The sequence below is a fragment of the Pinus tabuliformis genome, chromosome 7 (assembly GCF_031772625.1).
Source record: "Pinus tabuliformis cultivar Carrire ecotype Pingquan chromosome 7, CPIR1, whole genome shotgun sequence".
NCBI classification, from domain to species: domain Eukaryota; kingdom Viridiplantae; phylum Streptophyta; class Pinopsida; order Pinales; family Pinaceae; genus Pinus; species Pinus tabuliformis.
Genome location: NC_142293.1, coordinates 724,377,690 through 724,392,451, shown reverse-complemented (window position 1 = coordinate 724,392,451; position 14,762 = coordinate 724,377,690).

Below are 14,762 nucleotides of genomic sequence, written 5' to 3'. Positions count from 1 at the left end.
CAAAAAAACCTTACCTGCAATTGATAATATGATCAATTTATTTCTCAACGAATGAATGAAACCTAAAACTTCTTAACCTCCCAATACAGAGAGGAAATGGAGATTAATCATTGCAAATCTGCTGAGAAAGCTTATATGTAATGGATCATATGGCTAACTTATTTCTCAATAAATGTTTTCTACCTAAAAAAATCCATGGTTGTAGAGGACAAAAATGAGAAAAAACATAAAACTTAACAAAGAGATAGCTATAGTGTTACGTGATGTAATCCCCAATTTCGATGAAGAAAAATAAAAATATGTAATAAAAGATTTGCAAACAACTCACACTATTTAGATTATACCATACCACTATTTTTTAAGATTACCATCTTACAAGTAAAGTTATTGTTCCACAAGCTATAGTAAGTGATTCAAATTGGATCTCTATAAAATATAACTTAGTTGAAGAAATATGAAAGTTAACATTTCTATTTTTTATTTTTTAATATTTCTCAATAAAAAAATATCACATGAATGTGATAATAAAAAATAATAATTTATGTGTTCTATAGCTTACACTTTATTATGATAAATGAAGGGATTTCAGAAGAGTCTATGTTGTGAAGGAAAAAACTCCTTTCTCAGTGTTGTGTAAAGTTGAGAGGCATGAGTGTAGATAGTTAAGGATGGATGATTATGCCCAAATTTGTATAGATAGTGTGAGAACTTTAGATATCTGATTGGACATTCTTTATTTGAACATCATGGATTTGGAATATATGAGTGAATTTAGATCCAACTAAGAGGATTAGTTTTGTGGTGTCATAGTGTTAGCTTTCTAGTGACATTTGTAGCATATGGTTGGGTGGAAAGATGTGCATTTAGTTAGTATGGTTGGGTGGAAAGATGTGCATTTAGTTAGTAGACAAATTTACAAAGAGATAAGAATTAGTTTCATTATGGGTTAATTATTTCAATTGTGTTCTCATTAATAGCTTGATTATGCATGTCATGATGGATTGGAAATGAATTATTATGTTTACAATAAAGCAAGGATGTCGTTTTTATTTATTTAACTGAAAATATTCCAGGGATATTGATTAATTTATTAAAATATATAATACATGTACAGGTTGGTGAATATGGATATATTAATTATGTTGCAGTGGCATGATCTGGATTATCCACAGTTTTGTGATCATTCTGTCGACATTTCAAACCCCAATGGTGGTCCATCATCAGGGAAAATTTAGATAGATAGAATATGAATGAAAGCATATTGAGAGAATAGTCTTATCGACCTGCGAATAAATAAACCTAGATCCCTAATTTTTAAGAAGCAATTGCATGTCAGCAGTTCTCCTCTCAATTTTTATCCTCCAGATTTCGAGAAGACAGATCTCCTTCCATGTTTCCCCTCTGTACAGGGAAGTTATGTTAGATTTTAGGCTTTTGTGGAAGTTTTTTGCAGTGGCATGATCCAGATTATCCACAGTTTTGTGATCATTCTGTCGCCATTTCAAACCCATTGGGGTTTGAAATGTCGACAGAATGATCACAAAACTGTGGATAATCCAGATCATGCCACTGCAAAAAACTTCCACAAAAGGGTTTGAAATGTCGACAGAATGATCACAAAACTGTGGATAATCCGGATCATGCCACTGCAAAAAACTTCCACAAAAGCCTAAAATCTAACATAACTTCCCTGTACGGAGGGGAAACATGGAAGGAGATCTGTCTTCTCAAAATCTGGAGGATAAAAATTGAGAGGAGAACTGCTGACATGCAATTGCTTCTTAAAAATTAGGGATCTAGGTTTATTTATTCGCAGGTCGATAAGACTCTTCTCTCAATATGCTTTCATTCATATTCTATCTATCTAAATTTGTCCTAATGATGGACCCCCATTGGGGTTTGAAACGTCGACAGAATGATCACAAAACTGTGGATAATCCGGATCATGCCACTGCAAAAAACTTCCACAGAAGCCTAAAAATCTAACATTAATTATGTTTATATGTTTTTTTCCCTTATTATTAGTTCTTACCAACCAGTGTGATATCCCTACGCTATTGTAATGTGTTTTCTTTGATTAGCCTAAGTTATATTAGTAGGGATGGGAAAAAAAATCGACGAAGAACATTGATATGCTTATGTAAATAAATAAATATATGGGATAGGAAGTACTTGGGAATGAAACACTTGAATATGAGATTCTTGCTAAAGAAAGAAAGAAAAAACCTTATGAGTAAATGAGATTGGGATAATTTTTTCATGATAAAGGTTCTAGATAAGATTCAATGGATAGGAGAAAAAATCCATTAAATCACATAGCTAGGGAAAGATGCTAAGCTTTGATAAGCATAAAATCATTGCAGGAGAGAAAGACAGGATTTTAAGGAAAACTCCTAGGTAAGTGGATGTTAAGGACTACAAAAGAAGGACACTGCTAAGGAAAGATTTATCATGAAATATAGGTATAAAATACCAATGGAAGGGATCAATAGAGGTTGTTGATACCCTGGCAAGAACATCTCAGCATGGGGGTCAACTAGAGGATAACAGTTCAAAGTTGGGTGGGGAACGTGTGAGATTCCCAAGTGAACTTCTAACCATAATCTTGGTTGGATTATTTCTGATATGTTGCTTTATTTCATTTTTCAACATCTTTTTTTCTTAGTGTGAATATTCATAGGTAAATGTTTCCCTTTAAAAATATGTTAAAGAATTACTAAGTTGGTTACTTATTTATTGAATTCTAAATTTACTGAAGAAATGCATGTGCTTTGTGTTTGACAAGGTAAATTTTGTTTGGAGTTTGATTTTACTACTCTACAAAAATGCATGTACATTATTCTTTCTTTGTTAAAATATATATATATATATATATGTATATATATATATATATATATATGTATATATATATATATATATATGTATATATATATATATATATATGTATATATATATATATATGTGTATATATATATATATATATATATATATATATATATATATATATATATATATATCTGTTGTATGAACTAGGAATTATTTTGCGATGATGCATGCAAGCTATCCCTAGAGGTACCAATTGTTATTTACAGAAAATGATAGATTTTTCTTTTAATTAATTATGCATGAGTAACACAAGGGATGGGAGGATATTAATTTAAATATTTCTCTAGGAATGAAATTGATAGCGAGGAGAGTATCTTGTAGCCTTACTAGAAATTGATTTTTTATGAATTGCAATGGATATGCCTACAAATTCCATACATGTTTAAAGGGTAACTATATACAATTAAAATAGAAAGGAAATGAAATGAGTGTAAACAAAAGTCAAAGGATTATATCATTTTAATGGAATTGAGGGGTCAAGTTTCCATAACGATGTCATGAACATATTGACAATACTAACATTGGCAAGACATAATTGCCAAAACATTTAGCATGGATAGTCATGTGTAATATAAAAACCAAAAAGTAAGTCTATATGAAATTGGGTAAACCTTAACTAAATTAGTAATTACTAGTTGAAATTTTAGAACCATTTCCTTCAACATTTATTGCCTGAGATAAAAGAGCACGCACAATTTTCGACATGAGTCTAGTAAACCGATAGTCTATAAGAATATCATGTAGGAATAATGAATTCATATGATTCCACAAAATCTAGATGGAATTAAGAACCAAGTTGTGTTAGAAAGAAAGGAAAACAAAACAAAAACGATATACCACGGTGTCTACAATGAGATGATCATCAGTTAATTCATCAATAGAATAAAAACAAATCTAAATTATAATAAAACCGATATTGAAGTAGCATTTCCACAAATGAATTCGTTGTAGCACAAGTATTGTAAGAAACAACAATGAAATAGTAAAGAAATGTGAGCATCATGCTTCATCTAGCGAATATCGAAAGGAATATATGCATAAAAATAAAGAAATCTTTGAATTAATACATATTATTACAGTCCCAAAATAGGGGTATTTGAACTAAACTGTGCACAAGAGGTTAATAAATTTCAACCACTCACGAATAGACAATGGAAACATCTGAGAATCCAAGGGATCCCTTTCCACTATTTAAGATTTGTTCCTTTATCACAAAATGATTTAATTATGCGCCCCATCAGTTGAGGGTTACGAAATGGAAAGGTTTGAATTAGAAAAAATAAAATTCTTAGAAAAAATACTTCCTCAACATCAAAAAATTCAATTCTATAACATGACTATAATGCTCAAGATATAAATAATTCTCCCATTGAAAAACAGGTCTAGCAGCCTCTGTTGTGAAAAGCAAGTTGACCATTGTGAAACAAGAGAAACTGTGAGCATGGATATCCAAGGTGACAGGAGGGGTTCAATCACCAAAGGTATAACTATGAGGAGTAGTGATTACTTGTGAAACGCAGATGACAGAGTATGAGCTAGACAAGAAATCTCGTTCCAAATCGAGAGTAAGAGAAAATGAATAAATATCCATAAAACACAGAAGGGAACCAAGCCATCACTTGTTTAGACCTGAAGAAAAACCCAGGTGACCACACCCTTGAACTTTATCATAAAACAAAAAGAAATTCAAAATGTGTGATAAAACCCTAGTACATAGGGAAATCATTTCAACCTTGACAGCTATGTGTAATGTTGGATATAGAGAATGTTATTGTACCTGTGTGGAAAACTAGAAGATATCATGCCACAACCTTTGAACCAACCAGAACAAGAGGAAAAAACACTCATTCTTCCTTCAAAATCCCTATGAAGCATGGGAGAGCAATTACTGCATTCATTCCCTTACTAGAAACACAATAATCTTGCCAGATAAGGGAAGAAGAGATCAATTAAATCATAGGAAATTGTTAATGAAGGATGTAACCAGTTCCCTGGGGAGGGCATAATACAAATTGAGTGCAACCCATAATAATTTCATCAGAGATGTTATACACCGCACCTGTGGATAGGCAACAACAAGAACACACGAAGGGTTAGCAAGATTGTATAAACCCTCCAAGAAAATGATAAATACATGGGAAATTTATGATATAGCCGTAGAAAACCAAGAGGTGTTACCCAGACACATGAAGTAATGTCGAATACGAGGAACAGTAAGCCAAATCTCCACAATGAATTTCTATATGTTACGAGGAGGCCAAACACTATAGAAACCAGTTGAAACAACATGGTGAGGCCACCAAGCATGGAGGGAGGAAACACATGTGGCATAATTCCCAACTATCCATGGCAAAAGAGAATTACGGTTGGGGTAAATTGATCTCCATCGTTGATCATCTCAGGGATCATCTCAACCATGGAACATTGCCCAATGAGTCACATGTCTCCATGTGAAGGAGGCGAATGTGGCAAATCCAGAGTGAATCTTTCCAAAACCCAAGGTTATGTGTGATAAACAACACTAAAAGAGCATGCACAAAGTTGTATATTATATACCTATATGGGTAAAGTGTGCCTAGAAATATTTGTGAAGGCCATGTGAAAGTTAAGGAAATGACATAAATACATATTTACATTAAGATAGTACCAGCGCTATAATAACAGAAAGCCAAATATCAAAATGTTAAACTAAAGCTACTATATCAGTACTCTGATAAACTAAGGGCTAAATTATCGTGGGTATTCCAAGATTACTTTGGATAAGTCGATTTAGACTTAGGGTAAAGTGTTAACAGGTAATGTATATTACCTGTTAGTAAACCTAATGGGATGAGATATTATGAGACCAGATCATGGAAACAGTAATGCCCCTCATTATCCATGTATAGAATAAAACTAGAAGGTGGGAGTCATGAAAATACCTCATCTGTAGCATCGACAGAGTGACATTACTTTAAGCCACGTGAAGGAAATATGGTGTTGTTAAACAATGGTGCTAGATTAATCAAGGGTAAAGTACGACAATAATTATACTCCTTATACAATAGTCAAATCATGATAATCGAAATTAATTGATAGAAGGGTAAGAGGTGTATGTGTATCAGGGTTACTAATACAATACTTTACCTCATTATAGGTATGATGGAATTAGGAGAAGGGTACAACCTTGATAGATCATGATATATAATATGAAGGGAGGTTTTAAATGGGTAAAAGTCTCACCAAAGATATATGCTATATACACTAGAGGAAGATGGGGTCAAGTATGGCTTCATGAACATTTTGAAATTTATATTCCAGTGATGAAATCCCTAATCCTAAGGTATGTAAACAGATTGAGATTTCAAATCCATGGTAAAAGAGTAATTGGTGGAATTGGTAGATAAGTATTCTAAGTAGGAATATATATATATTCCAAATGCACATTAGAGGAGAATGGAATGATATTCCATAGATTTGCATAAAAAAAAAATGTGGCTAAAATGGGAGACATTACAGGTGGTATCAAAGTCTTAGGTTCAACCCTCAAACCTAATGGGATCTATTGTAAAACTGAGTAGGATTGCATATCAGCACATAAGAAGGTGAATCAATTGTTAGATCTACGTATATTTATAGTAGTATTTGGGAGATATAGTTGTTGCTCAAATTTGTTGGGCTTTGAAATATTATCACTTGTGTGGAATTGGGTTTCTCACTCGTTCTATGTATTAGGTAATTCTTACGAAGCTAGGGAAGTATTTTTTAGACTAGACTATTGTATCTCGTAAGCAGGGATTAACATTTGAGTGGCATCAATGATGTGAAATTTTTTGGATTGCCAATATTATTTTCCTAACTCGTGTTCAAAAACGAATTAAAAAGTCTACTTATGTAGCCACCAGTATCGACTAAGTATATTTAGTGCAACTATTGTAATATAGCTTACTCCTGCCACTTGTGTCGCAGTGGCATTAGCGAACACTTCTTGAAGGAAACATTCCATGAACCTAGATTACTAGGCTTGTATTGGTTTTGTAAAATCAGTGAAGATGAAATTATCATAACAACCTATTTTTTTGAACAACCCATTGAATGGTAAAGTGAACACCACAAGACCAGGTACACGCAGACTTGTAAGGAGATTTTTTAAGGATATTTTGACATGGATTGGTAATATATGAAATTTCTTCATTTGTTTCAACATATTGGGTCAAGGCTTGAGTTACTTATATGGAAAACTTTCCTTACAACAAAGTTAGATGCTACAACTTAGGGGAGGTAAAACCAGAATCTTGATTGATTAAGTAAAGGCCGCATACAATGATTTTCATTGGCGATTGTTGAAATCAGAAAAACAAATCAACTCCTTAAATTAGTGTAGACACACACATGGGTGTTAGGACCCTATACTACCAGTGCAGCCCCTTATTTTTATTAGTGCAACCCCCCTTATTGTATTGTTGTTCCCATGTATTCCCCATATTGTTATTATTGTGCTCCATAGAAGCCCACTATTGTTATTGTTGTGCCCTTACAATATTATTGTCATGTAGGCTCTCATTATATTGGGACCCCTTAGACTCGTATATATAGAAAGGAAGTCTTGTCATTTGTATCATCCAAGAATTATTCATTTGTGTAATGTTAAGGAGGTTTCCCCCTCAAAGAGCCTTATTTTAAAGTCGTTGATCTATCTCTTCTTCTATTTTGTGAGATGGTTTCATAACAATGGGGAAGTGCACACATCATTCAAGCAATTTGGTCTTCCTCAATAGCTTTGAGACAATGCTTTGAAAACCAAGGATACCATTTTCAATTGGGAAACCAAGATAGGTTGGCTATAGAAGAAATTCCTACTCTTTAACATGCTCTCAGTAATGGAGTAGAACAACCATGGTCTTGTAATATGTAATTAGTGTGGTGCTTTGGCTACCTGTGGAAACAAAACACAAGTAATTTTTCTAGTTCTAAAATTTTGGTAGTCATGGAATAACCCTAAGTTCTTTCCATTTTCATATTTCAAGATGTAATAAAAAACCATCGAAAGAGAAGGTAACACGCATCCATGTGATGTTCATGTGGTAGTTTTTGACATGACAAATGGCTAACAGGCCAGGTGTATGATCAACCCATCTCTTAATTGAAAACCTTTCCACATTCTCATGACTCACAACGCATACCAACCAACATCGTGAGAAACTAAATGGTGGATATTAGATGTGACTTTAGTGTCATGGGTAAGTGCATTTAAATATGGTGCATGATAATGATGCAAATCTATTAAATAGTTCCAATTTTTGGTGGGTTTTATGAATGCAGGAAAGGCACGAGTCTTAGAAAAAATATATTACTAAGGCCTAGGGGAACCTTTAATTGTTATAATTAGAATATGTATGGAAACAATTAAGCCTCGGAGAATATTGGATCCACACCATCAGGAAGAAAAAAGCAAGGAATCATAAGACTTGAATGGTGTACATACACAAGGAAATACCCTAGGTTAACTCTTCGACTACCATTGTTTTCCAAAGTAGAGGTATGGAAATAAATAATTGCATTGATGGTGCACTAAGGGTATGGGTGAATTTCTTGAGATTAAAAGGAAGAAACAGTAAAATATAATCTTAGTACATTTTGAAAATAAAAAATAAGAAACACAAGACAGTATATTTTAGCAGCTTTATGAGGAATCATATTTGAATTAAGGATTCTAAAGGTTAAACATTGGAGGTGAAAAATTAGTAGTTGACTTCAATAGACTACTACAAAACTATGGAAGAGTGTGAGAGAAGAAAAAAATTGTTGATAATGTCTTATGGGCTAATAAGCCAGTACAAAGAGGAATCTGTGAGGAGAATGATGAAAATTTATTATTAACAATTGAGATACTCTTTAAGGAATATATCAATGAGCGTATCCAAAACGCATCTACGAATTATCTCAGGTTTTGAAGATTTAGCTCATGCAACCAGTAACAAAAAAAGAAACCTGAATAGTCAAATAGGGGAAGCTTTGTATCAAGGGTACACTCGTAAACAATCTATTAAATAAGTGGTATATATGCAAGACAAGATAGAATATCACCGTAATTTCTGGGTATGGGATAAAGTAATCATAAAAATATGAACATATGTAAACCAATTACATATTACCAAGTTGAGAATAGTTGTAACATTGGTATAAAAACTAGAAAAAAAAGAAACACGTGATGGAAATGAAAGAGAGTGTTGAAATTATGAATAGACCATCAAACTTACTTAGAAATGAATAAGGTAAAATGGAACAAAGCCAAAATCAAGACTGAGAACATGATGTTTCTCAAGTGAAATTGAATAGACCATAAAAAAAGGAGTGTTATAGGTTTGGGAAATTACACTTGTCCCTTCAACCATGAAATTTAAGTGTATTACAATATTTTTTAATTATTTGTGTTGGTGTTATGAATCATTCATTTATGTCCTCATACTTTTATCAGTTTATGGGAGGATATGAAAATAAATGGCAGAACCATACGAATGGAATTTACAAGGTCCACCTTAAAACGAAATTGAAAAATATAACCATGGAAGTGACTAAGATAGTACGTTGTTTTACACTTAAGTATGTATGATAGATGTATATTTGATACAACAGTATCATAATAACAACACAAGGTAAGATGATGCAAGTATTCTATTAATTATTATTTTTCTCTATGAAGGAAATATGAAACGAAAAATGACAATTCCATATTTTGAATGTTGCATTCAATAATGACCATGTCACTTGGTATAACTATGAATAAATGTATGAAAAGGATATATGTTATTGTTGTGATGCTATATCGATGTTACTGACCTTGTTTGGATGCATGTGGATATTTTGTTGGGTGCAGGTGAAATGCATGAAGCACATGTTTAACATGTATACAAACGTGCTAGAAAAGGAGCATGAAATAAATGCAAGAGTATGTGTGCTTCAGAGTTGAGTCATCACACAAAATAAAATGAAGTGGAAACACTTGGTACTGAAGTGATGGTTGTAGGAATGAAAGAAAAAATGCATCTCCTTTCTTCTCTTATAAAAGAATGAATTTCTTTAATAATACGGAGAATCCATTAGAATATTAAAACTGTAAAAAACATACATAAAAGATATTCTTATTGTAGAAAGAAGGAAAAAATACAAAAAAAACAAAAAACAAAAAAAAAAAATCAAAATTGGTGTTCAAGATTATTTGAGGAAAAAAAGTTAAGGAAAGGTACATTTAAAATGAGAACCTGTCTGAAGCTAGCACCACATTTTTGTGGGTTGTTCGGAATTCTGGACATAATTAAACTCGTAGCTTATCAATTAGCATTACCCACACATATTAAAGTTCATAATTTTTTTCATGAATGATTTCTTAAGAAATACATACATGGCATCTCTCACATAATTGATTGCAAAATGTTACACATAGAACACGAAGGAGACTTTCTGGTCTGGCTTCAAAGTTGAGCTGCAATTTAAATTGAAGTATAATGGAACCATTTTATTTCCAGAGAGGTTATAAGAGAGTGAGAAGATAAGATGCAGAATGATATCCAACATGGATTCAGAGGGAAGTGGTTTGGGAATAAACACTAGGGACAATGTGAATTAAAAATGGGGGAATAATGTAATATCCCTCCATTATTGAAATGTGTTTTCTTTGATCAGACTGAGTTATGTTAGTAGGAAGGGTGAAAAAATCCATGAAGAACATTGATATGCTTATGTTAATAAATAATTTTATTAATAAATAAATAGATGGGATTGAAAGTACTTGGGAATGAAACACTTGAATAATAGATTCTTCCTAAAGGAAAAAAAAAAGAGGAAAAATCTCATTAGTAAATGAGATCAAGATAATTTTTTCATGATAAAGATTCTAGATATGATTCTAGGTAAGTTTTAATGGATAGGAGAGAAAATCCATTAAATTGCTTACCTAGGGAAAGATTCTAGGATTTGATAAGCATAAAAGTACCGTAGGAGAGAAAGGTGGGCTTTTAAGGGAAAAAACCGAGGCAAGCAGACGTTAAGGACCACAAAAGAGGGACACTGCTAAAGGAAATATTTTTCATGAAAGAAATGTATAAAATACTGATGGAAGGGATCAATAGATTTTTTTGATACCCTCGCAAGAACCTCTCAGCACTAGGGTGAACTGGAGGATCACAGTTCAAGGTTGGGTTGTGAACGTGTGAGATTCCCAAGTGAAATTCTAATGGTGATACTGGTTGTATTATTTCTATTATGTTTATTTCATTTCCTCGTTGTCCTATTTTCTTAGTATGAATATTCATAGGTAAATACTACGCTTTAAAAATATGTTAAATAATTACTAAGTTGGTTACTTATTTATTGAATTCTGAATTCACTGAATAAATGCATGTACTTTGTGTTCAGAAAGGTAATTTTGTTTGGATTTTGGTTTTGCTACTCTGTAGACATGCATGTACATTATTATTTCTTTGTAAAAAAATAACAAACATATATAAATTTGTTGTATGGACTAGAATTATTTTGCGGCGATGCATACAAGATATCCTTAGAGGTACCAATAGTTATTAATAGAAACTGATATATTTGCCTTTTAATTTATTCTGCATGAGTAACTCAAGGAATGGGAGGAGCTTAATTTAAATAGTTCACTAGGAATGAAATTGAGAACGAGGAGAGTAGATTGTAGCCTTATAGGAAATTGAATTATTATGAATTACAATGGATATGCCTACAAGGTTTGTGCATGTTTAAAGAGTAATTATATATAATTAAAACAAAAAGGAAATGAAATATGAGCATAAACAATAGTCAAAGGATTATATAATTTTAATGGAATTAAGGGGTCAAGTTTCCAAAATGACGTCATGAACGTATTGACAATACTAACATTGGAAAGACATAATTTCCAAAACCTTTTGCATGGATACTCATGTGTAATATAAAAACCAGAAAGCAAGTCTATAGGCAATTGGGCAGGTCTTAACTAAATTAGTAATTAGTAGTTGAAATTTTAGAGCCATTTCCTTCAGTATTTCTTGTCTAACATAAAATAGCACGCACAGTTTTCGACATGAGTCTAGTAAACCGATAGCTTCTAATAATATCATGTGGGACTAACGAATTCATATGCTTCCACAAAATCTATATGGAATTAGTAACCAAGATTTTCTACAAATAAAGGAAAACAAAACAAAAATGAAATACCATGACATCGATAGCAAGATAATCATCAGTTAATTCGTCAAAAGAATAAAAGAAAATGTAAATTACAATAACACCAATATTGAAGCATCATTTCCACAAATAAATTCATTATAGAATAGGTACTGTAAGACACAATTATGAAATAGTAGAGAAATGCAAGCATCATGCTTCATCTAGTGAATAAGGAAATGAATATGTGCACAAAAATAAAACAATATTTGAATTAATGCATGTTATTATAGTCCCAAAATATAGGTATTTGAACTAGACTATGCATAACAGGTTAATCAATTTCAACCACTGACAGAGTACACAATGCCAACGTCTGGGAATCTAAAGGATCCTTTGCCACTATTTAAGATTCGGTACTTTAACATATAGTGATTTAAGCATGTGCCCCATCAGTTGAGGGTTAGGAACTGAAAAGGTTTGAATTAGACAAAAAGAAAAGTCATAGAGCAAAAACTTCATCAACATCAAAACATTCAATTCTATAACGTGACTATAACACTCAAGATATAAATAATTCACTCATTGAAAAATAGGTCTAGGAACCTCTACTATGAAAAACAAGTTGACCAACCTAAAACAAGAGAAACTGTGAGCATGGATATTCGAGGTGATAGGAGGGGTTCACTAACCAGAGGTATAGCTACGAGGAGTAGTGATTACCTGCAAAACTCAGGAGTAACATGCCATTCCAAATCGAGAGTAACAGAAATGAACAAAAATCCAAAAATACCAGAAGAGAACCAAGCTATTACCTGTTTAGACCTGAAGAAAAGCCCAAATGGCCGCGCCCTTGAACTTTGTCATAAAATAAAAAGAAATTCAAAATGTGTGATAAAACCATCGTATAGGGGGAAAACATTTCAAACTTGAAAGGTATGTGTAATGTCTGATATAGAGAATGTTAATGTACCTATGAGGTGAACCAGAAGATATCACACTACAACCTTTGAACCAACTAGGATAGGAGGAAAAACCCTTGTTGTTCTTGCAAAATCCCTACAAAGCATGACAGAGAAATTATTGCATTTGTTCCCTTACCATAAGCACAATACTCCGTTAGATAAGGGAAGAAGACATTAATTAAATTAGATGAAATTGGTAATTAAGTATGTAACTAGTTACCTGGAGAGGTCATAATATGAATCAAGATTGTTCTAGAATAATTTCACCAGAGATGTTATACATTGCACCTGTGGATAGGCAACGAAAAGAACATGCGAAGGGTTAGAAAGATTGTATAAACCCTCCAATAAAATGATAAATACATGGGAAATTTATGATATAACCACAACAAACCAAGATGTGTTACCTGGATGCATGAATTAATGTTGAATGTGAGGAACACCAAGTTGAATTGCTACCATGAGTTTGTGTAGACAATGAAGATGCTAAACACTAGAAAAATTGGTTGAAAGAACAAGATGAGGCCACCAGGCATGGAAGGAATCCAAAAATGTGGCATAACGTTGAATTCTCCATAGCAAAAGAGGATTAGGGTTAGGGTAAATTGATCTCAATTGTTGATTATCTCAGCGATCATACCAACTGTGGAACATTGCCCTACGAGTCACATCTGCCCATGTGAAGGAGGTGAACATGGCAATGGAAAGTGAACCTTTCCAAAACCCAAGGTTATGTGTGACATAGAGCACTAAAAGAGCATAAATGGAATCGTATAGTATATACCTATATGGGTAAATTGCGCCTAGAAATATTTATGAAGTCCATGTGAAAGTTAAGGCAATGACCTATATACATATTTACATTAAGATAGTACTAGCACTATAATAACATAAATACAAATCTCTAAATGTTAAATTGAAGCTATTGTATCATTACTTTGATAAACTCGAGGGTACATTACCATGGGTATTCTAATATTACTTTAGATAAGTCGATTTAGACTTAGGGTAAAGTGTTAACAGGTACGGTATACTATTTGTTAATAAACCTTGTGGGGTACGAGATATTATGAGACCGAATCATTGAAAGAGTAATGTCCCTCATGATATCAATATATAGATTACAACCGAAAGGTGGAAGTCATGAAAATACCTCATCTCTATCGTCGACAAAGTGACAGTACATTAAGCCACGTAAAGGAAATATGGTGTTGCTAAATGACGGTGCTAGATTAATGAAGGGTAAACTATGATAATAATTATACTCCTTATACAATAGTTAAATCATGATAAATGAAATTAATAATCGATATAAGGGTAAGAGGATGTATGTGCATCGTGGTTACCAATACGATACTTCACCTCATTATAGGTACGATGGAATTAGGAAAATGGTACAACCTTGATATATCATGATATATAATATGAAGGGAGGTTTTAAACGAGTAAAAGCTTCACCAAAGATATATGCTAGTGATTTATATACACTAGAGGATTATGGGGTCAAGTATGGCTTCATGAAAATTTCGATATTTATATTCGAGTGATCAAATCCTTATATATATATATATATATATATATTGTTGGCTTGATGGGCCCTGACTCGGGTTCAGCGTTAAGAAGCCAAGCAAATCCCTACACTACTGGCCCTTTCAGAATCAATTGAAGTCTCACCCAAAGAAGTATGGGGGGATGCAAGAACCAAGTTTTCGTACCCTGAGATGGTTGTGATGTCAGTTATATGCCATGATCCTTCCTTCGCGCAAA